Source organism: Rhagoletis zephyria, unplaced genomic scaffold (assembly GCF_001687245.7).
Source record: "Rhagoletis zephyria isolate East Lansing unplaced genomic scaffold, Rhagoletis_zephyria_1.1 Rzeph_scaffold_02623, whole genome shotgun sequence".
NCBI lineage: Eukaryota > Metazoa > Arthropoda > Insecta > Diptera > Tephritidae > Rhagoletis > Rhagoletis zephyria.
This window is the reverse complement of record NW_016159707.1, coordinates 14021-40828: the sequence shown is the minus strand read 5'-3', so window position 1 is coordinate 40828 and position 26808 is coordinate 14021. Positions and strand designations below refer to the sequence as shown.

Genomic DNA, 26808 nt, shown 5'->3' with positions numbered 1-26808 from the left:
AAAAAAATGTTAACACATGGTATTTAAAACCTAATTTGGTGGTTAATTTACATGACATTTGTAAGCAGCCCTATGCATTAGGAAAGCTTAAATATTTATCTTATGAAAAAACATTTTTAGAGTGAAAAAATGTAGTTACTTCAGAATGTATGTATGCGCAGCAATAAAATATGTATGCATGTATGTATGCATTTTATTTATTGTTGTCGAATTTGCTTTCGCTTCTCAAGAGGAGCCATTTGGAATTCTTTTAATTATTAGACATTATTTATGTTCGATTACCAATCGAGTCTCAACTTTCTTGGAAAATCAAATTGACCGAAGAAAACCTGCATTAAAATACTTACTTTACTTATGACGGCATCCATTCAAACCGCTGAGTGATTTTCTGCTAACTAGATTGTAATTTTTAAAGCGCAAGCTGCACACATAACCTATCATTTAGTTAAAAAATGGAATCATTAACCTTCGATACATTCGATACACTGGTTATGTATTTGCTCAGATCTGGCAACGTGCTCCATTTGGTTTGCCATTTTATCGTGGATAAACTTTCGCCGGAAAAACGCGTGCAGAAAATATAGATAAAACATTTGGTCAACGCGTTACTTCTCGAAATGGGCAGTTGGTTGGGTACCGCGATCGTGCCGCGATTTACCGCCGTTAGAATATTTTCTCCGAATTTACGTGAACTCATTGGTTAATACGAACAAAAACGAAACTTTGGACGCTTCAGAAAAGAGCTTTGTGTGTCTACCGTTGCCGTTATAAAGCACCCATTGCGTGAAAAGCGAAATGGTCGAAAATTGGACTACCAGCATGCTGCACAGACGCGTCTGTGGCGGTACAAACGTGCACGAAATTATATTCTAACGATAAAAACATGTAATTAGCTATTTAATTAGGTAAGTGTTTAGTTTGAAATCATGTATTCTCTTTATTTGAATTAAATTTAAAGTTCTGTACCCCTTTCCACGCAGAATTCCCTTCAACCACTGCATTTGTCGCAACTGAAGTATAGAATCGTTGAGAAGCATAATCCCAAGCTTTGGTTGTGCGCTGGGTTTGTGTTCTGACAAAAAAAACAAATTTCCATTAAAAGCAAGATATTACCTGGAATGGGGCGCTCTTCAGTTGATCTCTACTATAGCTGTCAAGTAAATGAGTGAAAATTCAGTGTCGGTTTAACACGTCTGAATAGTGTATCCTCGCAAAGAGATTTTTTACCATCTCACTCAATTGCGCGTACGCACTGACAGGAGAGTAGGTGCATCCCTCGATGAAACCGAAGGCCGATTACTGGTTCAAGCAAAATCGGCATCGTCGAAGTCCGACGCAGAATCATCCTTACCAACAAGTGCTACTTTGGACTAAGTAGGTAACTAAGAGGTAGAGTGTTCTCTCGACATACGAAGACCATAATATATAAGTCACTCACCTTGTTTGTGCTGGTTCCGCCGCGGCGGCTTGGTTAAGTCGTTCATTCATTTCTCGATACTAGGTGCTAAAATACCTTTTTAGTCTTATTTTTCTAGGTATGTTCTTTTTAATGAATATACATTTTTGGGATCTTAGTAAACTAGGACTGAGTATTTCATGTAAAAGTAAAACGATGCTAACTTAATTTTTTTTTAGTAATTTATAAATTTCATTAGACCCGCAAACTCGTTATCCGCGATTATTCGATAAAATTTGCATCTCAGTTTATTTGCCACTCCTCTTTGACTTTAAACAACACAATTTTAGCTGATGAAAAGTGCTGGTTTTGATGAATTTTTTTTTCAGGCCTACTAGGAAGTTCATATCCTTCGAGTAATTTATTGGCATTTTATCTTAACCGAGACAAATTTTTGTATTTTCACTTTTGAATAGACAAAGCATGGTTCATTACCTTTCCATAGAGCAAGAAATATTGAACTTATAATGGAATTTTTTGACCCAACTTGACTTTTTTATCCATGGGGGAAAATGCATGCGAATGTGAAAAGCGTTGTTTTACTGTTTATTTTTTCGATAACTAAACATTACATTTTCCCACTAGGTAATTTATTGTATGTACATATGTTTCACCTAAATTTTCCATTATTTTTAAAATTTGATGGTAACTTATTGCTATGTACATTAATATGTATGTAGCCCTATTACCCGCACCCACTAGATATCTAATATTAAACCACACTCTAATTATACATCCTTAATACAGTTTTATTAGATTCTTGGTCGAGACGGCAACTTATTCTTGTGAAACGTATTCACCACGATCTCCAATGATTCCAGGCGCGGAATCGTTCCTGAGCTTCGTTCAGTGTAGTTAATTTTGTATCGGGTATCGTGAACAGGAATAGCAGGAAGCAAGCAAATAGATAGGCGTAGGTGAATGTATCGTATGCAAAAACGTGAAGATGCATGTGATATGTACAGATTATGATAATGTGCACAGCACACTCCACACTAATGGACAATGCTATAAAGTATGGTTTCAGCAACATCGGGAAGGCTTCACCCAAATAAAGTGTGCTTGTAGGTGCATACAAGCCGGCGAAAAATTGAAAGATCATTAAAAGCACACACGCCATGCTCATTTGATAACCATTTTGCCAATTATCTCTGTGGGCAAACAAAACAGCTATACCAATGCCAAGGCCACCCATGACCAATAAACCGATTAGACTTGGGATTTTGCGCCCAATTAAATCAAGCATTGTCACGGCAGTGAACACTCCCAATATGCGTAGTGCTGCGTAAATGGTCCATGGCCATTGATTACCGCTGGTAATGCCCCAAACAGAGCCCAGCATCAATTGTTCATTGTAAAAATACGAGAATGTGAATGCGACTGCAGCACGATACAGGATCATTCTTGCAAGTGGACCCAATCCACGTGTAAAACTTTCATTTTTGCCTAAATATTCATTCATCATGACATAGTTTTTATGCTCCTCCAACAAAGCCTTTTTCTCATCCGTAAGTACAGTGGGCAGTTGCAGACGTGTCAGGCAGTCCAATGCTTGAGCATCATTGGCGAGACGCACAAAGAAAACCGGTGATTCGATTACAACGTACGCTAATCCCAATGCGATCAAGCCGAAGGTGAGACAACAGATGCCGTGTACACGGTTCGCTGAAATGGTAATGCCGCCCGACCAGAAGCCAGTGTAGTCGCTTGTATAAATATGCCAATGGCAATGGAAAATTGTTCGATCCCCAAGTGACCGCCACGTCTCGAAATGATGCTGATTTCACTGCAGTGCATAATAAAGGGTACCGTTATGAGACCAGTTCCAATACCGTTTAAATAACGCGCTGCGAGCAAAGCTACCTCGTCATGTGGGCATACTGTGTATACAATCCTGATACCACAACCACAAAACTGCTGAGTAACTACAAGGATGTAAAAGACACTTTGAGTTGGTTTTAATTCTTAAGTCTTGACATATTTAGTGTTACTTACCACAAAGTATCGCTTGATTGAAATTTGTATAAGCGGCGCAGACAGTAGCACACCAGCTATTACGCCAATGAACCATGCGAATCGGAAGTGATTGGAGACCTGGTAATAGCTATAGCCTAAGCCAAGCGCCAGATTCATGCCCGATGATAGGAAAATCAGTGCATCTATGTGAGAGAGAGAAAAAAGTGAATTAAATATATCCTATACATAAGTAGAACTGCAAAAAAATGTACCGAAGACAGGAATTATAGATTTATATGTATTTTGAAGTATTCTGACCTCAGATTCGGATTCATAGAGGATAAATAAATTGAAATACACCAGCTAAGTTCCTCGGCCAAACTGTTTTGTGTCTGTGTTAATGAAAAAACACTTTGGGGCAGGCACATAAAAGATAAGTTTTGGTCGAGATACTATGCTACTGCATTTCAACGTATTTTTGATTTACGAGATATTCTCAAAAAATTTCTCTCTAACTCCTGTTCTTGAGAAGCTTTTTGAGTTTCCCTCATAATCTGATTTCGGATTCAGATTCTGTGAGCAAAAATAAATTGAAATTTTTATATAACTGCCAGTCACGCCCTAAGAGGATTTTGCTTCATCTATTGCAAATATTTTTACAGTGGTTAAAAATCTAAAAATTTTCTAGCAGCTAAAACAACCCCGCCCAGATCGGCTAGTTCCTCAATCGTTGTCTCAACTAACGGAAGACCCAAGAAGCGTGTAGCTTCACTTCACTTCAAATATACTAATTCTTATCTTCGGTGATATACATATCGTCACCTGAATTGCAAAAACACGTCACAAGCATCGTCACTGAAACAGAAAAAGTCGTGACTAATAATTTGTATTTTATTTTTATTTTTTTCATAAAACGATATGGTGAGTAATTCACATTTCAGTCAAAAATTGAATTTTGAATTTTATATAAGTTACGACAATTTGCATTTCAGCGAAGATGTTTGTTACGCCCTTTTGTATTTCAGGTGATGATAAAATAACGATAAGGAGAAATTTTTCGGTGGAACATTATTGCCACTTAACCCAATCGAAATGGGTCTTTTTACCATTCATTTGAAGAATTTCCATGCGAGTTCATTAAAAATGAGAGTGAGTGAATTAAAATGTTCTAAAAAAGTGTAAAGTAGATATTTTACTAGGCTTAACCGAAGATGAAAAAATATCCGATGGTGTTATATATTTCAGTATCTCTTTTTAGAGGGCGATAATATCGTAGAATATTTTATCCGCTTAGCTCCTCAATAATTCATCCCTTTGGCCAATTAATTGAAGAAGTTATTTAATAATGGGGATCGCCCTCCAAGATATCCACTTAATATTTCTTCTTTGCGAAATCAGCTGAAGTGACAATTACACGGTGTTACCAAATACAAAAAATCGCACGAACTTTTTAAGTGACCTAGTACAGGTCGTGGAGCTGGCCAAACAGTTTTGACCACCATTGTTTTCAAGATGCCAGTAATTTAACAATCTTCAGCGTCACGAAAGTCAAGTTTTAAATTCCCTGCCTCCGAATTTACATATTCATGTTATGACAGGTTCCGCTTAATGATGTGTCAAATTTTTGTCATAAACCAACGCGAAATCGGTTAACGTGTTCCATAGTTATGCGGTAACATACATACAAAAAAAAAAAAAATATTCCGACGAACAAGGTTATCGTCTTTGTGTGAGTCGGTTAAAAATTAAAATATAGACATATTGCACCACCGAAACGCATATTTGGCGGAACTGATTAAATGTAAAACAATTTTTTTTTAATTTTTGTACATTTTTACATTACAGGATTTTTCGAGATTCCTCGTAATCTTTCTGAATTTCTCCAAGTTTTTTGGCACTTTTTTGGGGTTTGAGTTTATTTAAAGACAGTGTAAAATTTTTAAGGCTTTTTATGCATTTTTTTCGAGGTCAATTTCAATTTTTCGTCTCTTACTTTAAGAAAATTTTTAAGACCAGTGGAAATTTAATTTTCTGGTATACTTCATGTAATATTTTTCGGAAATTTCGGATTTCCGTTATATTTTAGCGTTTTATGAATTATTTAGAGTTTTCCGGACTTCACAGGATTACTACGGTATGCCTACGGCAACTGTAGCAAGACTACTCCAATTGACCGATTCATCGGCCTGCTCGCACATCTCCCTATCTCTCTCTCTCTCTCTCTCATATTAGGCATACGAATTGCGTAGTTGACTTGATATGCGTCTATAAACTATATATATGGGCTTATTGTGCTCGATACATAAATACTTGCAACAATGCTAATACTCAACCTCAACTCCTCTAACTTGATCTCAACTCTAAATCTGCTCTCCCGCTCTCCCTCAGCTAAACCTGAATACTTTTTTACATAGTTCTTGGTAAATATATTTTCGCCCATCAATGAAAATCTTTGTGTTGAAAATACATAAGGGCTGAACACATTGAAAACGCCAAGCTACGGGCCAGAGCTTCCAATTTGTTATCATTATTATCAAACCGCTTTGCCGATGGCGACATGAATTTTTTGAACGCGGCAGCGACATCATGAATTTTTATGAGTTTGACATAGAAGAAGAGGAAGAACCTTATCTGTCGCTGGAAAAATAGAAATAGATCTAATCTAGCCACAAACACAGTCTACATAAGAATAAGTGGAAAAACAATTTGACACCTGTGATCCGCAGCTCGTCGTTTCCATTGTGTTCAGGCTGATAGTGATAAGCAGGGAACGGGTTTTATGGAAATTGCTTTTTTTCTACCAAAAAGATAGAGTATATTCGTTTAAAAATGTCCACGATTTAGTTTTTCCTGATTCCATATATACACATTTGATGTGGCCTTTTTTGTCGTTTTTAAGATATTTGCTTGTTGTTGCCTATTGCACCTTTACAAAAAGTGATTATAGCGAGGAAAAGCCCTTATTCCTGATAATATAAAAATTTCAAACGTTCCACATTTAAATTGGGTGCCAGTTGTATCAATTCCCTATAGGAATTGGATAGTGGCGTCCGTTGAATACTTTTCCTGTAACCGAGTGTTATTTCTCAGTTTTTGTCTCTTTTTATTATTACCTCCCTTTTATTAGCTCGGGATGTAACTATGTAATATTGATGCGTCTAAAAGATGCAGCGATTTCTGTTCTCAAGTTACATACCTGATGTCAGTACGAATGGAAATTATAATAGCGAGGTTTTAGTTTTTTAAACTATAATTTTATTAGTATCTTCTTTTGCCTTTTTTGATATTTCTAGTGCCTTTTCCTGCCTATTTCGCTTTTTCCAGCCTATTTCATTATTTTATTTTGCTTTTTTTATAGGCTTTTAGGTCCTAAAAATGCGATCCCTGGTGATTATACTACCCCACTAATATCAGTACTTTGTTCCCATGTAGTATTTTCTCTTCTTGGTCCCTTGTGTGATTTTTAGCGGAATGCTTTTGACCTTGCCTTAGTTAAAAAAGTGCTATTTCTCTACCCATGACCAGTGCTGCCACTTTGCTGCTTTTTGAGCTAGATTTAGCTTTTTATTTTTCTATTTAGCTCAAAAAATCAGGTTTTAGCTCCAAGCTCTTTTTTTAGCTTTTTTAAAATTTATGTAGCACTTTTTTAGTTTTAGTTGCATTTGGTATACATAAGCCAAAACTAAAGCGTTGATAAAATGAAAAATTTCGAGATGCAGTGTATTCACCATAAAGTCTTGGATCTAGGTTAAAGAATTCAAAAATGAATTAAAAGAAAATCCTTTTTCTGATAGCGCGGATTTTGTTTTACCTTACTAATTTTACCTTTAAGAAGAACTGGAGATAACACTTTCCGAAAAAATTATTCAATCCAAATATCTGAAATTACAGACTTTAACAGTTTGTAAAGAATTTTTAGTTCACTGTTATAAGTGCCATAGCAACGAAATATATGCACCTTATTTTGTTTTTTTCTTTGTATTTTAGTTTCTTCAGAAAAAAAATTAAATAAAAATAAATAAATAAATAAATAAATAAATACGATTTTTTCAGCACTTAAACTTATAAAATTCGTTGTTTTTATTAAAATTGCCGAAAATGTAAAAACCAACTTTATGTCAATAAATGCTCAACCTTAACAAAAATATGTAGCTCTTCATTTTAGCTACTATCAGTATTATTTAGCTCTTTTTTCGACCGTTTTAGCTCCAAACGAAATTTTTCTCTGGCAACACTGCCTATGCTGTGTCTAGATCAGTGACCGCCAAACACTTTTCTGGGAAACGAACTATATTCGGCCTTTCACATGTACACAATCGGCTTCTTACACGTACACAATCCGAACGTCAACAGAAAGAGTAGCAGAGCAACAAATTTTATTTAGTTGCATGCAAACAATAGGCGAAGCAGGTTGATGACGCATTTCCGTGCATTACCACCAACACGTTCTCATTTTTTATTTCATAACTAATACATTCTCATTTTAAGACTTCTCTTTTTGGCGGACACTGGTCTAGATATATACAAATGTTCATATGTAGGTATGTAGTAGAAAAATGTGTACAAATTAGTGCTACGAACATTCGTTAAAAACGTCAGCTAAGTTTCTATAGATTCCCTGTGTGGTTGTTCAAAAGTTTTGCTACTTACCTGGGATTAAGGCAATGGTTTGTGGTCGATATTCCCAAATCGACATTCTATTTTTTTTTATTAATGCTAATTTTCGTCGTTTAAAGAATTTACGGATTAATCCGACGCGCTTATACGTGTGCTATAGAGTAATAGCAATGAAGAACTGAATTGGCGATAATATTTATTACATGAGAAGCTATCGAAAGTTTGGAAGCACGTAGCATTATCAACGGACAAATTTACTCGTACATACATGCGGCAGATAAAGAGTCGCTCGTTGTTCGAACAAGAAAGTACAAAATTACCCTATTCAAGTATGCCTAAATTTTTGCACACAAACAATTGAAGCAAATATAAATGTTTTATTTTTATACCTTTCATGAGCATGAAATGGTATTATAACTTTGGTCCGATGTTTGTAAGTACCAGAACAAAAAGAGATAGACCCATTAAAATGTATACTTATTTGATCAGAACGTCGAGCTGAGTTGATTTATCCATGTCCGTCTGTCCGTCTGTCCGTCTGTCCGTCTGTCTGTCTGTTTGTATGCAATCTAGTCTCTCAGTTTTCGAGGTATCCGGATCAAATTTGGTAGGTGGGTTAATAATCACCAACAGAAAACTTACAGTGAATATTAAAAAGATGGGGTAACTATAACCTCTAGCTCCCATACAACTGATTGTTCAGATATGAGATTTTTCGTTATAACTCATCCATTTATGTAGCTAGGACCATGAAATTTCGCGCTGTTTTCACTCATTATCAACAGAAGACTTACAGTGAAAATAACAAAGATCGGGTCACTATAACCTGCAGCCCCCATACAACTGATTGTTCAGATATGAGGTCTTTTATCATAACTCCTCCATTTATGCAGCTAGGAACATGAAATTTCGCACCACTTTCACTCATTATTAACAGAATACTTACAGTGAAAATAACAAGGATCGGATGACTACAACATATATCTTCCATACATCTGATTGTTCAGATATGGGATTTTACTGTAAAACTCCTTTATTTGAACAGCTAAAACCGATAAATTTCGTAAGATATTTTATAAATAATAATACAAAGTCTACTGAGAAAATCGTCAAAATCTATGCTGTATAATCCTTATCTCCTATACCACTGATTGTTCAGATACCAGTTTTTGCGATATATCTCCTTTATGTAGGAAACTAAACCCAATAAATTGTGTTACCGGGTTACATACCGATCACATAGCAGTGAAAATCACTTAGATTGGTGCTAATATAAGGTATATCTTCCATACCTCTGATTGTTCAGATGCGATTTTTTATACAGGTATGTAACTCCTCTATCGATGTATGCGATGTATTCAAAAGCAGTAATCTGTCAAAGTAAAATTTGCAGATGTTCATGAAAGGTATGAAGCCTTCGGCATAGCCGAAGACAGCGCTGCTCTTACTTGTTAGTTATTAGAGTTGTGTGTAATTACAGACATAAATGCGTACATATGTAATGCATATGTACCTAAATACGCCTGCACATATTCACTAGTATTTCGTCATAGTAGTCGATAATGAGTCATTATCTGAACGCTACAGTTCGTTTAATAAATAATTGTAAATCTATTATTAGGTGCAATCCCGTAATCCTCAGACTCGGACAAGTAAAACTGTCAACAAATAAAAATTCGCTCAGAGCGAGAGGGTAACATTGAAAAGTTCGGGATCGCTTTCTAGTAAAAAATGGTAACTTCTGTCAACTTCAACATAACCTCCAAATTTTTGTTGTAAATGTTTGCTTATTTTGTATGTAAACACACTCAGCTCACACATGTAAATAACCAAAAATACTTTCAAATTCATTAAATCAAATCACTTAAACAAGTAATTAAATAATTATCAACATGAATTAGCAGAGTGCACTTTTCTTTTGTTTACAATTTGGTTGCCAAACACACTACAGCTGATCGTTTGACACATTTACCAGAATTTACCAGCAAAAAATTCTCGGACTAAAACTGGTAACTTCTGACAGAGAGAGAACCGTATTTACTCTCTTTTTTGTCCTCTCAATAGTCAGAGAACCGAGTACGGGATCGATTTCCAGTAAAATCTGACTGATTCTGACTATTTCTGACTAGTCCGGACTCGTACGGGATCGCAACTATTATAAAGGGCCATAAACACGGCGACCTCTCAAGTGATCTATTGTAAGCCTATACTCGTATTAAAATGTAATGAACCCAGTGAGGACAGGTAACTGGTGCTGAAATATATGGTAATTCTTTAACAGAACATATTTTTTACGAAATTCATATATTGTAAGGNAATCAAATCACTTAAACAAGTAATTAAATAATTATCAACATGAGTTAGCAGAGTGCACTTTTCTTTTGTTTACAATTTCGTTGCCAAACACACTACAGCTGATCGTTTGACACATTTACCAGAATTTACCAGCAAAAAATTCTCGGGCTAAAACTTGTAACTTCTGACAGAGACAGAACCGTATTTACTCTCTTTTTTGTCCTCTCAATAGTCAGAGAACCGAGTACGGGATCGATTTCCAGTAAAATCTGACTGATTCTGACTATTTCTGACCAGTCCGGACTCGTACGGGATCGCAACTATTATAAAGGGCCATAAACACGGCGACCTCTACAGTGATGTATTGTAACCCTATACTCGTATTAAAATGTAATGAACCCATTGAGGACAGGTAACTGGTGCTGAAATATATGGTAATTCTTTAACAGAACATATTTTTTACGAAATTCATATATTGTAAGGTGCAGCAGCACACATAACTGGATATATGTAAAATATTTATGGCTACATATCTCCAAATCAAACTGTTTAGGCCTTCAGCCAAAATAAGAAAAACGTAATAATCAGATGACGAACATTTTTCTGTAGCTCATAGCTCAAGCTCTCGACTTACATGACTCGGTGCAAAATTAACTAAAAAGTTCCTTAAGTAATGTGGACCGAAAAATCCGTCGGAAAAAAATATTCATTAAAAATCAACGCGATTTTTGAGCCGCTTAAAACTTGATCTTGTTTCACTAGAATTTTTCTAAAAATTCAGATTAAAAAGGTCAAAATTTAGATGAAAATTCGTTGAATTTTTTTAAGTTGTGTTTAAAGTTTGACTTATGTAGTTTTAATGAAACCTTGAACCATATTTTTATCAAAATGATTGATTGCCAGTGTATATACATACATACATACCAATGCACATAATCCGATCTATGCTTTTTGATAACAAACACTGTGTAACAGAATTTTCGCAACATCATAATTGGTTTCAGGTACCTGCCCGCAATTGAAGTGCCCAATTCAAAGGTACTATCATTTAGCAAAAAATTCTGATATAGATTTGTTTAAATCTCACATAGATACTTCTTGTTTTTATAAATTTGAAAACATCTGGCAGGAATAAAAAAACCGCGTAAATTATAAAGCGACTGGAACTACCAAACTTAGTCTTTTCTGGCGAGAAAACATTTTGTGTGGAGAAGTTCATCAACTAGCAAAATTATCGGTATTTATGAAAAGACATTCGTGTGACCATTCTGACGAATTGAGAGTCAAGTCAGTTCAGTACTTCCAACCAAATTGATTGCATAGTGTGACACTAATAACGGCCTCGCTTGTTTTTCTTCAAATGGGCCGAAATCTATCGGAAGAAAGTGTTAGAAGATTACTGGCTGCCATGGGCATGCAATCAATTTGGTTCGAAGTACTGAACATTTCAGTAGGACTCGGCAGCATTAAATAAAGCCAGAAGTACTCGAAATTGGATAATGGAAAACTTCTCTGGTTTATATAAAATTTAGCGCATCCTAAAGGCAGTACTAAGAAACAATCAACGCTGGATACGCTTAAAAGCTTTTTTCACTGGTACGGAACCGAAAAGAGAGGATCCTCATTCGTATAACATTCGTACAACGGGGGTTGATTTTCAATGGAGTGATGCTAAACCAAACATTTAATAAATAGATGCTTCGTTATTTTCCAGACTTCTCAAAATTTTTAAAAAGTACTCTCCAGATTTTATTATAATAATGTACTACTTTTCACAATATTTTAAGGACCTTCAAGCTTTTTTTGGGAAAGTTCTGTGCGGAGCTTTTTGGGGTTACGGTATTATTTGAGGATTTTTGGAACTATTTCGAGACTTTTCGTGACAACCGTAGTATGCAGTATTCAGCGAAACAACAAATGAATACAAACTACTTTTTAGTACATTGTTTAGTGAATCTAAAAGTACTAAGAGCTTTTGAGCGCGGTATTTAAAGTGGTCGAAAAAATAAAAATAAATAAATCTAGGAAATCAATCGTAATTTTTAGCCATTTAAAACTTGTACTTTATTCTACTTTGTAGTAAATCTAACAAAAAAGCCGTATATTTTTATGAAAGTTCCTTTATATTATTTTTAAGTATTGTTAAAGAAAGACCTATATTTTTATAAAAAATGACCACACTTAAATTACAACAAAAATAATAAGTTAAAACTTGTGAAAATGTGGTGCGGCTAAAATTTTTCGATCACTGTACTTGTATATAGTTAGGTAAATTTAAATTTTTTTATTTTTGCTAAAATTGCAATATCCTTCAAAACTATTAGTTCTGCATAATTTTGTATTAGTGCCTCTTTTGCATACAAAAATGAGAAATGACAACGTTAAGCGGCATAAGCTTGACATTTTTAATCAGCAATAACTTCGGAATCGTAAGTCAAATGACTTTGAAATTTGGTGTGTTGACATACATATGTGGCCATGTCGTTCGGATGGACAGAAACGCTCCTGCTCTGAAAATATTCAACGCGGGCCGCGATGCTGATAACAGAGGAAGAGGAAGGCCTCCTCTGCGTTGGAAAGACCAGGTGGAGAAGGACTTGGCTTCAATTGGCGTCAGTTAGCACAGAAGAGGAATGACTGGCGTGCTGTTTTGGACTCGGCCAAAATCGCTTAGGCGGTTACAGCGCCAATTAAGAAGAAGAAGAAGACATACATATGTATCTATGGTAGATTCTTGTCGTAAAGTAGATATACTCATCCTTTTGCAAAAGGGGCGTGGCATATTCTATAAGAGTGAAGTTTTTAATCAGCCATAACTTCGGAATCATACGTCACATGAATTTGAAATTCTGCTCTGCATCGTAAAATATACTTTTACAAAAAATGGTGCCGACAGATGGCGCCGGAGTCGAGATATTTAGAGAACCCGTCTTTATCGTATGATCTGGATGAACGGGTATTAACTTTATGATAAGAAGTGCTTCTGTAAAAAAATGGGCCCAAAACATAGATGGCGCTAAAATCAACATATTTAGGTGCCCCTCTAAAATGTACTGAATTAGAGAGAACACGTTAGGAATATCAATGACCCCATTTGAACGGGAAAACTTTCATCCTGTGGAACAGCAGGATTGTAGAAAAAAGATTACGCACTCTCGGCAAACCTTGCAATAGCATCGAAGGAAATTAGTACTTAACACAAATGTTATTTTAGCGCTATTATTCTTGACCTATGAGTAAGCAAGGATCTTCTCTTCAGTCCTTTCGACCTAAACTAATATTTTTTTTTTAGTACAAACCTTTTTTGCAGAGCAACACTATTTTTGTATTGTTCAACACAAAAGTTCTTATAAGGCGTCGCGAAGCAAGCCATGCATTTGTTAGTCACTAATATAAAACCTAAAAATTCGGATTTTCAGCCCACCCTAATGCACATATTTACATAATTATTAAATAACCTTTAATTACAATATAATAACCTAGTTAATTTCCTCGGGACTCCCATAAAATGAATATTGTTCTTGTAAGTGTAGCACGTGGGAATTACCGGGGTGAACAATTCATTTTATAAAAAAACTGTTGAATGAATCACCGATTTTTTATCTACTTTTTCTTGTTCCCTAAATATATGTACGTAACACCAACCTTTCTTTTGGCTTGGTCTGTAAATCTAACATAAGTATGGTTATCATCAAGTGTCACATGATTTATTATGAACTGGTCGCAGTAGTATATAGCAGGGCTTCGGGGCAAAGGTTTTTTTATCGCTCCGATCCGGTATTTTATTTCCCGCTCCCAATAAAAAAGTGAACCGAATTTGTTTTTTTCTTATTGATGCAAATATGTATCTACGGACCCTAGAAGCACTTTTGTATCCTAAGGAAAAAAAATAAATTTCGATTACGTTTTTTCCGCGCGAGCTGCATTCGCTTTCCCGCGACAAACTGCTCAGCTATTTGTACCTTTATAGGAGCCTGGTAAGTTTACATAGGACCCATGAATACCCACCCCATCAATATTATGTAACTATCCTCTAAATCCTCTTTCAAGGCCGTATGGCAGTACTGCCTGAGTGGTAGGAATCCTTGTAAAACTAGTACGGCTATGTAGAATGACGTTGAGTACGATTTATAGTTGCGTTCAAATTGGGAAGGACCTTTCGAAGCCATTCAAGACCAAACGAGATTTTATGCATGGCGAATCACTTTCGTGCGATTTTTACAAATCTGATATTGGAGAGCGTAAACTAGCTGCTGAATCGCAACGGCGTCATTTACAGCAAAAGCACGATTCTGCTTGAGTACGCAGATGATATTGACATCATCGGCTTGAACACCAGGACCGTCAGCGCAGCATTTGCGAGCTTAGAAAGAGAAGCTAAAGCGGTGGGTCCAGCGCTGATTGAGGACAAGTCAAATTAATACTACTCCAATAAAAAGATTTATGTATTTATTTAAAAATCTAACTAATGTTGTATAGTTCTCATTATTTTTAAAAAGCAATACTAAATATCATACATCGTATTTCCTCATACAAATATTTTCGGTTTCCTTGTCTATCATCAGGCTCTATGGTATAGTATATTAAAGATGCATTATTTTTTTTTTGAATTTCTTCCAACCACTTTGGAAGACAAATTGATATCAAAAAGGGCAAAAACACAATTATGCTTTTAAACTTTAACCTTCCAGAGTTACATAATTTTTCTTTAACTCTGTGTTTTGCTTTGTTGGGCTGGGTAATGTAGTATAATTTTAATACCAATAATTGCAGCTTATCTCATTATAATTTAACACATTTCTTTGCTTTATGGCTTTCGCTTTTCGCTAGAGAAGTCTTTTTTTTTGGTGGACAATTACTGGTTACCTCCAGCGGAGGCATACTCGTAAAAGTGTTTTATGAATTCACATTAAAGTGATTATTGCGTTACATAAATAGAAATAAACATGAATGTACATGTATACACATGCTTACATACATAAGTGAGTTTAAATGCACTGATTTAATTTCGGGTTAAAATAAGTGTAACAATTAAAAAGGCTTGCATTTGGAAAAGGCTTGTGTAAGTTGACCAGCCAGTTCTTCACTGCATTAAATATTTGGTTTTTTTTTTTGGTTAGGAGTAGATGTTGAGAATATCATTTAGCTTGAATTTTAGTGCGGAAGTTGTGATTAATGAACAATAATGTATACATACGAGTATACTGAATGGTGGGTTGGTGTAGATAAGCTACGAATTATAAACAAAATAGAAAAGGTTTCTTCAAACTTGTATAGGCAAGAGAGGCTTATACATATATATGTATATACATACATATAGTAGTCATGTACAATTTTTGTGCTCGGCTCGTGGGTATGTTTTTATTTTGTATACATTTGTTGTGTGCTTTTACCACTTCATACGCCCCAAAATGTTAATGAACTGCTTTTGTTCTTTGTGTATTTTGTTTGAAGATATTTAAATTAACCAAGTTTAAGTTTGGGTTAAAGCACTACCACTTGGCGCCAACTACTTCGTTTTTTCGTTGGAAGCTTCCCCGGTACAATCAATTTTTTATGATGAGTCAGTTTGTAGCCGAAATAAAGGAGGTAATTTAAAGTAATGGAAATATATGTATATGTACATACATATACTACTTGATTAATATGACAGGCTTATATGGGGTTATTGCCAAAGGCTTGACAACTTCTAAACAATTAAATGCGATTGGAGTGAATTTAGTCTGTGGTCGTAGATGTAATAAGATTTGTAACACTTTTTTTTTTTTTTTTGAAAGATTGTTAGACCAAAACTTACAGAAAATTTCTCTGATCTGTACTAGAAGAAGGCGAAGAACATTTTGATCCTAGTTGCTGGATATGCGAGCCTACAGATTGTCACTTATCATACCCTGTTTTCTGACCTATGATCGTCAAGCTAGAAGCTAAAAAGCTGCATTATTGCCACCCCACTGGTCAAATTGATTGGTTTCGTGAAGTAGTTGGTCATCCTGGTGACAAGCAATCAGCATATTTTAGCCAATTTGAAACAACAAACATGTAGAAATCACAGGATGGTTGTTCAAGTATCTTTGGCCTCATTCTAGTCTAGCCAAGGCTGGACACTCACAGAGAATGTGTGCAACTGTCTCCTTTGAGACAGGATTGTTAATGATGCCGCAGAGCCATTTGAAAGGTACACAACCACGGGTCAGTGCCCCCTGGATATAGCCGTCAGTCTGAGTTCTAGTTTTAAGTCGGTCGCATATTTTCCAGATCTATCTGGTAATCCTACAATCCTGTACTATTACACCTCTGCTTAACTTTCGAAAGCTAAATTTCATTAATTTTGCTTTTGATTTCCCTAAGCTAGACGCCCATGTCGTTCACGTGAAACCCCTTTTTGTACAGAGCCACACCTCGCTTGTTGTTTCGTTGTCTCATTACCGTATAAGTCACAGTTACCTTGGACCTATATTTTAATATTTTCGTATTGAAGCGATATCGATGCCAACACTCTTCCAGTTACGTTACTCTAGAAGTGGGTTAGTTTTTGTGATTGGCCCAGGCCTTTGATTTTATGTAGTCGTTGTTGGGCTTTTACAGATTTGATCAGATATGATTCCATGTGTGTAAATAGAATAGCACTATACCCGCATGCCCTTTCTTTTCAGTAGCCTTGAGACCGTAATAGGCAGTAAGGAACATTCAGTATTTAGATACAATGAAAGATAAGTAATTTTGAGGCAAATTCGGTGTATGTTTGAGATAGTTATGACCATTTAAGTACCCAAAGAATAACCTAATGTCGGTTCTATTTCAAAAATGTAAGTCTTTTCTAGCCGAGGAATAACAAAAAAGTTGGCATAATTATATATAAATATTAGGCCCCACCACCCCCTGTGTATTTACTACGTACTGAGTTTACACACTCGCTAATTACAGGTCTCAAAAAAAGGNCAGATAGTTATGACCATTTAAGTACCCAAAGAATAACCTAATGTCGGTTCTATTTCAAAAATGTTAGTCTTTTGTAGCCGAGGAATAACAAAAAAGTTGGCATAATTATATATAAATATAAGGCCCCACCACCCCCTGTGTATTTACTACGTACTGAGTTTACACACTCGCTAATTACAGGTCTCAAAAAAAGGACTAAGACCGTAAAATGAATCTGGCTCTACAAGGGCAGAATATAAGACTACTCTCGCCAGTGCATAGGTAATTTTGATTCCTTTAAATCTGCAGTACATTGGCACTTGCCGTATCCTCACTGCCAAGAGTTGAAGAGTATCTTTGTGGAGTGTTGAGGTGATCAGGGCCTTGAAAACCATTTGGCTTTGTGCGAAGATAACTATACAACTTTTAAAATCCTTTTCAAGATTTAGTCTTGCGCAGGTCGAGATTTCTAGCACCTGAAAGACTGTGCGTGGTATACTGTGAGCCGTCTACNCAAGACTACTCTCGCCAGTGCATTGGTAATTTTGATTCTTTTAAATCTGCAGTACCTTGGTACTTGCCGTATCTTCACTGCCAAGAGTTGAAGAGTATCTTTGTGGAGTGTTGAGGTGATCAGGGCCTTGAAACCCATTTGGCTTTGTGCGAAAATAACTATACAACTTTTAAAATCCTTTTCAAGATTTAGTCTTGCGCAGGTCGAGATTTCTAGCACCTGAAAGACTGTGCGTGGTATACTGTGAGCCGTCTACTGAGAGGTGTATTGACGAGCATATCGAGTTAATGGAATCGGAAACGGACATCACGAATTCTGGTAAATGGGACGAATAAAAAATATGCATGTTTAGACGCTTCAAAGTTTCCGTCTGTTTTTGTTTTTGGCATAGTAAACCATGTTTTGCTTACATTTTAGACATAGAATGTGTGCAGAAGTGCGATATAAAATGCTACGGGAACATTTTTTGGATTAGTTTAACCCTTTAACTTGTTAAAAAATGAACGGTAGAGGCAAAATGAAAGTTTTGATGTGTGATAAAATTTTGCGATAAAAAATGTTCAGATGCCGAGCAGTTAGTAGTTTAAAATATTAAAAAAAAATCCCGCAGTATTATTCTTTTGTTCGTCCTCTTTACCGGAATTCATTGCCAGAACCTTGTTATTTTTTTCTTTTGGTGTTGTACAGGTTAATGTGCTTTCATTCAAATTAGTTTCTTGTTTTTTTTTTGCTTTCACACTAAGACCAACGTATGGCCTGGCCGATTTTTACTAATTTAGTCGCTATTTTTTAAAAGTAGCAACTTTCTAATGACCCATCTGACATAACATCTGAACATTCTGTAGAATCGTGTTGTAGTTTGATGCCATCCCTGCCTACCTACCAACAATATAATTACTGAACATAAAATGAGTTTAATGAGCTTAATCTCAAATCTTTACAAGTGCATATAACAAAACACCAAAGAACTACTAAATGTCTAACAAATTCTGTATAAAATGTTATAAGCAAAAAAAAAGCTAAAAAAAGAGGACAAGGTAACTTGGGGTGAAGCCAAATGTTATTTAAGAAATAAGTAAGACCATCGCACAAACAGTTCTGCAACATAAAATAAGTCATAAAATGCGCACAAAACTTTTCTCAAAGCAATTAAGTAAACAAAAGATTCAAAATGTAGTTTAGTTTGGTTATGTGGTTTATCTGGAAATAACATTAGGCATATGGTAAAAAATTCCCACAAGGAACTCCGAAAAAAAACTTTATAGGGGGAAAACATACATACATATAGGCGGCTGAGTGGAAGATCGACCTATCTCGACAGCCGGTTCGAAGTGAAAATCACTTAGATTGGTGCTATATAAGGTATATCTTCCATACCTCTGATTGTTTAGATATGATTTTTTATATATGTATCTCCTCTATCTATGCCTGCTGTGAATATATAAATTTATTCAAATGCAGTAATCTGTTAAAATAAAATTTTCAGATGCTCATGAAAGGTATGAATTCTTCGGTATAGCATAAGACAGCGCTGCTCTTACTTGTTTTATTTTTATTTAGTTTATTTATTTTATTACATTTCATATTTATTTACATATTCAGCTGTAGGGGGTCCCATATTTGAACTCCGTCAGCGACAATTTCAAAATCATAATATGAAATTTCGATCTTCCTTTTATTTGTCCTCAATTCGAAAAAGTATTTGCGAAGTGTAGGATATTTAAATAGAAACACGTTTAAAGAAAACAATCTCCTTTATTATTCCTACATTACTTGTCAACTAGTTTCAAGTTAGCTTTTTGTAGCTAACCACAAGCTATATATTTAATAGAAATCCCGCAAAAAAGCTAACTACAAGTGGGCTATTTTTTATCAATTGATAATTTTTTCTGCAGGGATGTACACACATGCAGTTTTGAATGGAATTTGGTGAAACTTTTATTTACATCTGGCGGAGATGTTTCTTATTCTTTTAAGTAGAAAAGTTTTCTTTAGCTAGTATTCTTTTTGATCTTTTTGGTTTCGGATTTAATCACTAAAAATTATTTGGAACAAAAAAATTAAATTAGACTTTTCCTCATAAGATTTCAGTATACAGCTCGTAATCTGATCGATCGCGTAAACTTTCGTATCGCCTATATAGGCAGTAAAACGAGCGATTCCCGCGTAGGTCGACTGACTGTCAGTAAATTTGATGATACGGACTGTAAAGTGCGTGTCCCACCGTACAACCAACTGACAGATCGTGTGAAATTCGTATTTTTTTTGTTTGTTAATTTTTTCATGAGTGAACTTGTGAAGTGTGTACATATAAATAAAGTGCGCGAACAGCGAACAAAAGCAAAGTTCATGACCGTATGTGTGTGTTTGTTATTCATTTGATGAAAATTAGAAAAAGGTTGTTCCTACACGCTCTACCTATCTGTCTAAAAATCAGTCGAGAAATTATTGCGTGGGATGAAAATGATTAAGATTACCTTTTTTTGTTGGTTTTCAAGCAGCAGTCGCTAGCAGTAGGCAGTGGCGAGAATTCATTTAACAGTAGGCAGCCGGCGCAATGGGCAAGTGAAATCAAGCGAGCCGACAAAACAAAAAAAAAAAAAACCAACACCAACAACAACAATTATACATAATAACTCCAATTCTAAACGCTTACTAATAATTCAAACATATTTTTACATACATACATAGATATTGTTTGGAGAGAATAAAACAACCAAAGTATGTACATACAATGCGTGGTATAATGTACATACGTGTGTTTTTACTTGGATATATAAAAAATGAGTGGAAAAAAGAAGACGAGGAACATACCTATAACAGCGATGATCTTGTTAGAACAATAGATTTTGTTTTTCTTGGAAGAAGTTAACAAAAAACATATTGTTCGCTTGCATGGAAGTATTATGATTGTATTCGTAGTAGAAAGCATGAACCCATGGGAACCAAAAAAAACAGGTGAGAGTAGTATAGATCAAGGTACATACTTATCTACACTCTTTTATATATATTTACTAGTGAACTCGCATGGCATTAAAACACCCAAAATTGAATTCCAAAAACTTGTAAATTATTCCAAATGTGAGTCAGAATTATAGGCGATCCGAGTGCCATATTTTCTCTAAATCCATGCAGCCGTTTGTGAGTGAAAAGCGGTCACGCACAGTGTCCGTTTTTAATTTCATCAAAATTCAAATCACCCTGTAATTTCACAAACCTAATGACCTTCACAAAAATGCGTTCTCGTATAGTATGTTTTCGAAAATGTAGCAAGCTTAATCAAAGCTATTTTCGAACTAAAGCTTTCATACATTTTTTTTACACTCATATTTGAATATTTCTTAAAATTTTTATAAAAATTAAATAACTTCGACTTTTCAAAACAGGTGGAAGTCCGCTTAGAAAGTATTTTTAAACTAAAATCTTTAATTGGTATTAACTATCTTTTGAAAACTTATCCAACTTATTAATTTATTTTAATGTCATTTTTTAAACACCTGGCAACCCTATTCAAACATTCCCAAAGCTCAAACTAATGGTTTCTCAATCCTCCTTCGCTTGACACCCGTTATTTAATTTTTCATATAACCTTATATAAGAAAATTAAACTCAACTTCTCAAACAGGTGGCAACCTTCCTTAAAAGTAGTTTAAAGATAAAAGCCTTCATAAATATCCTTTATATGACATTGTGACATATATTTTAATTAACTGATCGAACTTTGCTGCTGAATTGCCCACATAGATCAAAGTGCAAAAGCAATAATCCGCGTGGTTGCGAAATTATAACTCTCAACAGCGAAGTGGGGACCTAGATGCGAATGGGTGAATAGGTAATTTTTCAAAAATCAAATTAAGGAAATTTCTATCAAACGTTTTGGAGAAGTCTTCCTTAATTCAATCTTAGCGAACTTTTTCCGTGCTGTTGAAGTCGGTAGGTGGTATTATATTAGGAATTCTCCATACAATAGTTGTGTTTCGCCACTAGTAAAGACGTAATCGACCTCTGCACAATTATGTGACGTGGATAAACTTCTGGTCTAATAGCTAAGCGGCAAACAGAATCTTGGAGCGTTCAAACCTAGCTGGGAAATGCTTGGCATTTCGCTTGGTTGTGACTGCAAAACTTCGCTTTAATTTCCAACATATTAAAAATCACCAAAAGACACAAAATTTATGCTCTACAAAATTTTGATTAAAAATTAAATCTGGTAGTGAATAGGCTAATTTCTCTAGAGTCAGTAGGCCTCTGTCAGTAAAAAAAAGCTAATACTTTATCCAACCAAAAACCTTTTTGTATAAAAGTGGAAATATACGACACCAGCTTGCCGGTTCCATCAAGTAATTGTACCATCAGGCTCGAAGCATATAACTTACCAGCATGCTGGCACAATATTTATTTCTTTAGAAATGAGGTCGAGGAAAGATCGAAATGATTAGAGCCGAAATTTTATAATTTTTCTAAAATTTTTTATTTTTTTTATTTCACAACTGCAATATCGTTAAGTTAATCTTACACAAGCACGGCTTTGACTCATATAATAATAATAATAATAATAATAATAATAGATTGGCACTTACACATATGTTAGTGTTTGGCCGAGCTTCTCCAACTCATATAGTGCAAGAAATTTCCGCCAAAATACTTTTTACTTAGAAAATTTAGCTAGTTTCACCACTCCACGATACCAGCATGCTGGTACAATCATAAAATAATATTTGAAGTTGCACCAGCAGATGGTACAATCACACCACAAGAACATACGCGGTCAATTGACTTGATGGGCCGTTTAACATATTAAGCCGTTTTTTGTGAAACTAGTTAAATCGTTAATAGATAAGTAAACAGCCCTAACACTTTAACAGTATGTATGTATAAAAATTCATCACTTACATAAATGAAACAAAATGAGATTAAATTAAGCATATACAACTTTTCCATGCCAAGTATGAATAAATTCTCCAAAGGGCTAAAAAAAGGGCTAGGGGCAATTTTCAATTTATTTGGTCAAAAAAATATGTGGTAGCTAAATCTAGCCACCAAAGGACTAAAACGGCAACACTGAAGAAGATGGAACAATTCAAAGGCAGGTAGTGTAGTCAGGAAGATAGGAAATAGACAAAACTCACGTACGCCACATGCAGTTTGGTTGTAGAGGAAATTCAGAGAAAGAGTGTAAATTTTGCTGGAACAGATTGTAAGAAAAAGCCCAGAAATGTAGTTTTTCATTAGTTTTATACTTTAAGGCATTGTATCCTTATAATGTTTATATTTACTAAACACTAAAAGGCTCCGCCGGGATTAAAGTGTTAAGTTAACAAAAATTGGTAGGTACGCATTCATTCAGCTATTGAACTGATGCCCAAACTTTTACGAACGAGTCGCGCCAGTCTAATGCGTTGTCGGCATTGTTTGGCAGTCTGCATTTGACTCCTTGACTACCGTCACGTTGCACCTTGTTGTTAAGCAGCATGTCATTTTAGCTGAAACTAGGTGTCAGTGCTAACAGTGGTCATTGCCTTTTTTATTGCTATTTAAATATTTAGAAAAACATATCAAATAAGCCTAAGAATACGCGTTACATACACGTGTACATATGTATAACAGGGTTGTCCAAAAATGCATGCAAAAAAGCATAGTTGGAATTTCGAAACTCTCAGCGTCTGGAATTGTTCTATAACGAAAAATTTGCCACAGTTTTTTAATAAAAAAATATTGAGAGGTCGCTTAAAGTTTCCCACATATTTTATTTGGGGAAAAACACAATTTTCATACCTGCCCACCCGATAAGCAGGCCAGGAGAAAAAATAGACAAGCTAACGTTTTCAAATTCTATAGACTTAACACTTTCGATTGGTATGTAATTTGTTCATTAAATCAATGAGTGCAAAATTAAAAAAAATAATAACAACAATTATTGAATATTTGATTAAAAAATCCTAGCCAGGATTTTTTCAGCCTACCCACTCGGGAAATATTTACTAACACGTTAAATTGCATACAAAATAGATTTCATTCATTAAAGAGTTGGGTGAAGGTCGTCGTGGCCTATTCGGATTTAGACTATAAGAATAATATAATAATAATAATAATATTAAAAAATCGTTAAATAAACAATTGGGTATTATGCTTTGAGGTCTACGGAAGATAAGCAGAGCTATTTCAAAAAGAAACCAGTGGTATATTCTTTTTTTTTTTATTTAAAACAATACTAGTGGTGAGAGCATTAAAATTCTGGACCTCCCTATTTTATAAATGTCTCTGTACTCGTACTATCTATCTTTCTACTCATACTTACGCAGGCACTTCTGTTTTTTCTTTGTTTATTACCTATTATTTAACGCTGGCAGTCGATTGACCGTAGACTGTCTATTTGGTTTCTCTTTCCGTTTAATGGTCGCATCCCGGATTAGTTTGCTGCTTCTAGCACAAAAGATGCACAGGTAATAATGTCTCCTGTAGCGAAATTTATAGATTTTTGTTTATTGACGACATCTAACGGAGCCAACACAGCTTGGGTCACAAAATTACTACCACTTGCCACGCCAAGTACTTAGCCATTAGATTTGTAGACGACGCAGGAGATTAACGCTATTAAATATATGCGCCATTGTCACCGAGTGGTGGTGATGGCTGGTGACGCGGCAGTTAGGCGCTGCTATTTAAAATTAAAATACACATAAAATGTTAATATCATACTGATTGTAAACAAATGTATGTACATATGTATCTACAAATACCTACTTGTATTTATGAGATCAGATTTAAAGTGAACAGGCAAATAAAAAAAAACGCGAAAAAAATGTTGTAGTAAACTGTGATATTTGATGTCAATGTGCCTCTTCAGTAATGTTAATGTAACTACATACTAATAGATAGATATGCATAATACATATGTAAGTACTTATGTATGTATATATAAACAAAAGACACAATGCGTGAGTTGAACGTGTGCGCAGACGCTTTGATTGTATGTGCATTAGGGTGGTCCAAAGAAAAAAGTTAAAATCGGCATTTTAATGCTCTCAATCCATAGGATTGTTCTAAATCGGAAAAAACTTACCTCCTATTTTTAGGTCGCTCAAAGTTTTGCACGTATTTTGTATGGGGAAAATTTTGTTTCTCTTCAGCAGACTTCCAATAAAGATAGCTAATTGTTTATTTAACCACTCCACTTTCTTTTATTCAATTTAATTTTTTCTATTGTCAACTCTTTTTTATAGGACTCCTATAAAGCTCAAGAAATACAATGGAGAGACCCACAAAATATTGATAGTATTAAAAAATGGTATAATAAACAATTGGGCATTATTATTGGCAGTCTCCTGAAGAGAAGCGCAGATTTACGATCGGAAAATATTGGTTTTAAGAATTCTATTCCATTTATAGAAAAACTTGTCTTTTCCCCATACAAAATACATGGAATGTTTTGAACGCTTTGAGCGACCTCTAAATATTTTTTGATTTCAAAATATAAAAAACAGGGGTATAATATATTTCGGTGTACAATAATCCCCTAGGTAGTGAGAGCATTAAAATTCCGACTTTACTTTTTCACATGCATTTTTGGACCACCCTAATGTACATATATAGATTCGTGTATATGTAAGTACGTAGCGTTTTCAATTTTTTGTATTGTAAGCGTAACTTGTTTTGTTTACATCTGCAAAATGAGTTAATCTTTGCATGGGTATATTCCTTCATACTTCGTAGATATGACATTCTTCTTGAAAATTATTTATTGATTTTAATGGCTTACTCTAATGTTGTTTTCGTCATAAATCAGCAATTTCTGCATAGTTAGTTAAATGTCCACATTTACATATATGTAATTATTTTTTAAGTATTTATAAGACAGACTATTGAGGTCCGCAGACTTACCAGAAAGTACTACGCCTTTGGATCGATGAAAAAGCTAATTTTTTTTTAAATCTGGAACAACTTCTGCTCTTTTTTACCTTCCTTTTATTAGCTCGGGATGTAACTATGTTATATTTATGCGCCTAAAAGATGCAGCGATTTCTATTCTCAAGTTACATACCTGATAACAGTACGAAAGGCAATTATAATAGGGAGGTTTTAGGTTTTTAAACTATAATTTTATTTTGTTGAAAATTGAAATAATTGAAGGTGCCACATATGTAGCTGTATGTATACACTAGGGCGGTTCAAAAAAGTTAAGTCGGAATTTTAAATAATTGCAATAATAATATTCAATTGTTTATTTAACCATTTTGGTACATAAGATTTTTTATTGGTTTCCCATTTCATTTTCTGGGGTTTTTGGCGGACCTATAAAATACAGTTGTTATGAAAAAATGGTTAAATGAACAACTGGGTTTTATTATTTGGAATCTCCTGAAGAGAAACAGACTTTTCCGATCGAAAAATATTGATTTCCAAAAATTCTATACCATTTCTACGAAAATTTGTATTTTTCCCATATAGAATAGATTGTAAACTTTGAGCGCTTTGAGCGATCTGTAAATATTTTTTAATTTCAAAGTGAAAAAATAGGTGTATATTTTTCGGCATAGAACAATTCCAGGGTTGAGAGCGTAGAAATTCCGACTTTACTTTGTCACATGCAAATTTGGACCACCCTAGTGTACCAATGGTCTGAGGAGGATAAAGACATGGGATACCCTGTTAATAGCCCCATTAGAAAGCTAGCGTCTGCCCTTCGAAGACATAAGGGAAACTTTGTGACCTAGCTGTCGTAAGATCCACACATAAATAGTTGTTAAAGCCCATCATTTTTGCTTATACTGAATTCGGCACAGATACATATCTTCTATTGGTGTATCTTCTGAAAGTGTGCCTTTTTTGGCGAGGTCGCATAATGTAACTAGTCAGTTCGTCTAGATAGTGTCGACGCTAAACTTCTATGATCGGAGCGAGGGGAAAGGGGGAAATTACTAAGATATGAGGCTGCTCAACTTTTGCCCCAAGGAGGTCTACTCTTGGGAAGTTTCGTTCTTGGTCACAAGGTTCGATGCTTATATTGCGTAATCTGTGTGTGATCTGTTTGGAGCTATTGATTCTGTCAAGG

General features: G+C 35.0%; 1 pseudogene; it reads right to left on the bottom strand.

The window, feature by feature from the left end:
• Positions 1 to 2082: 2082 nt before the first annotated feature.
• Positions 2083 to 8209, bottom strand: LOC108367292 (high-affinity glucose transporter ght2-like; annotated as a pseudogene).
• Positions 8210 to 26808: the final 18599 nt, after the last annotated feature.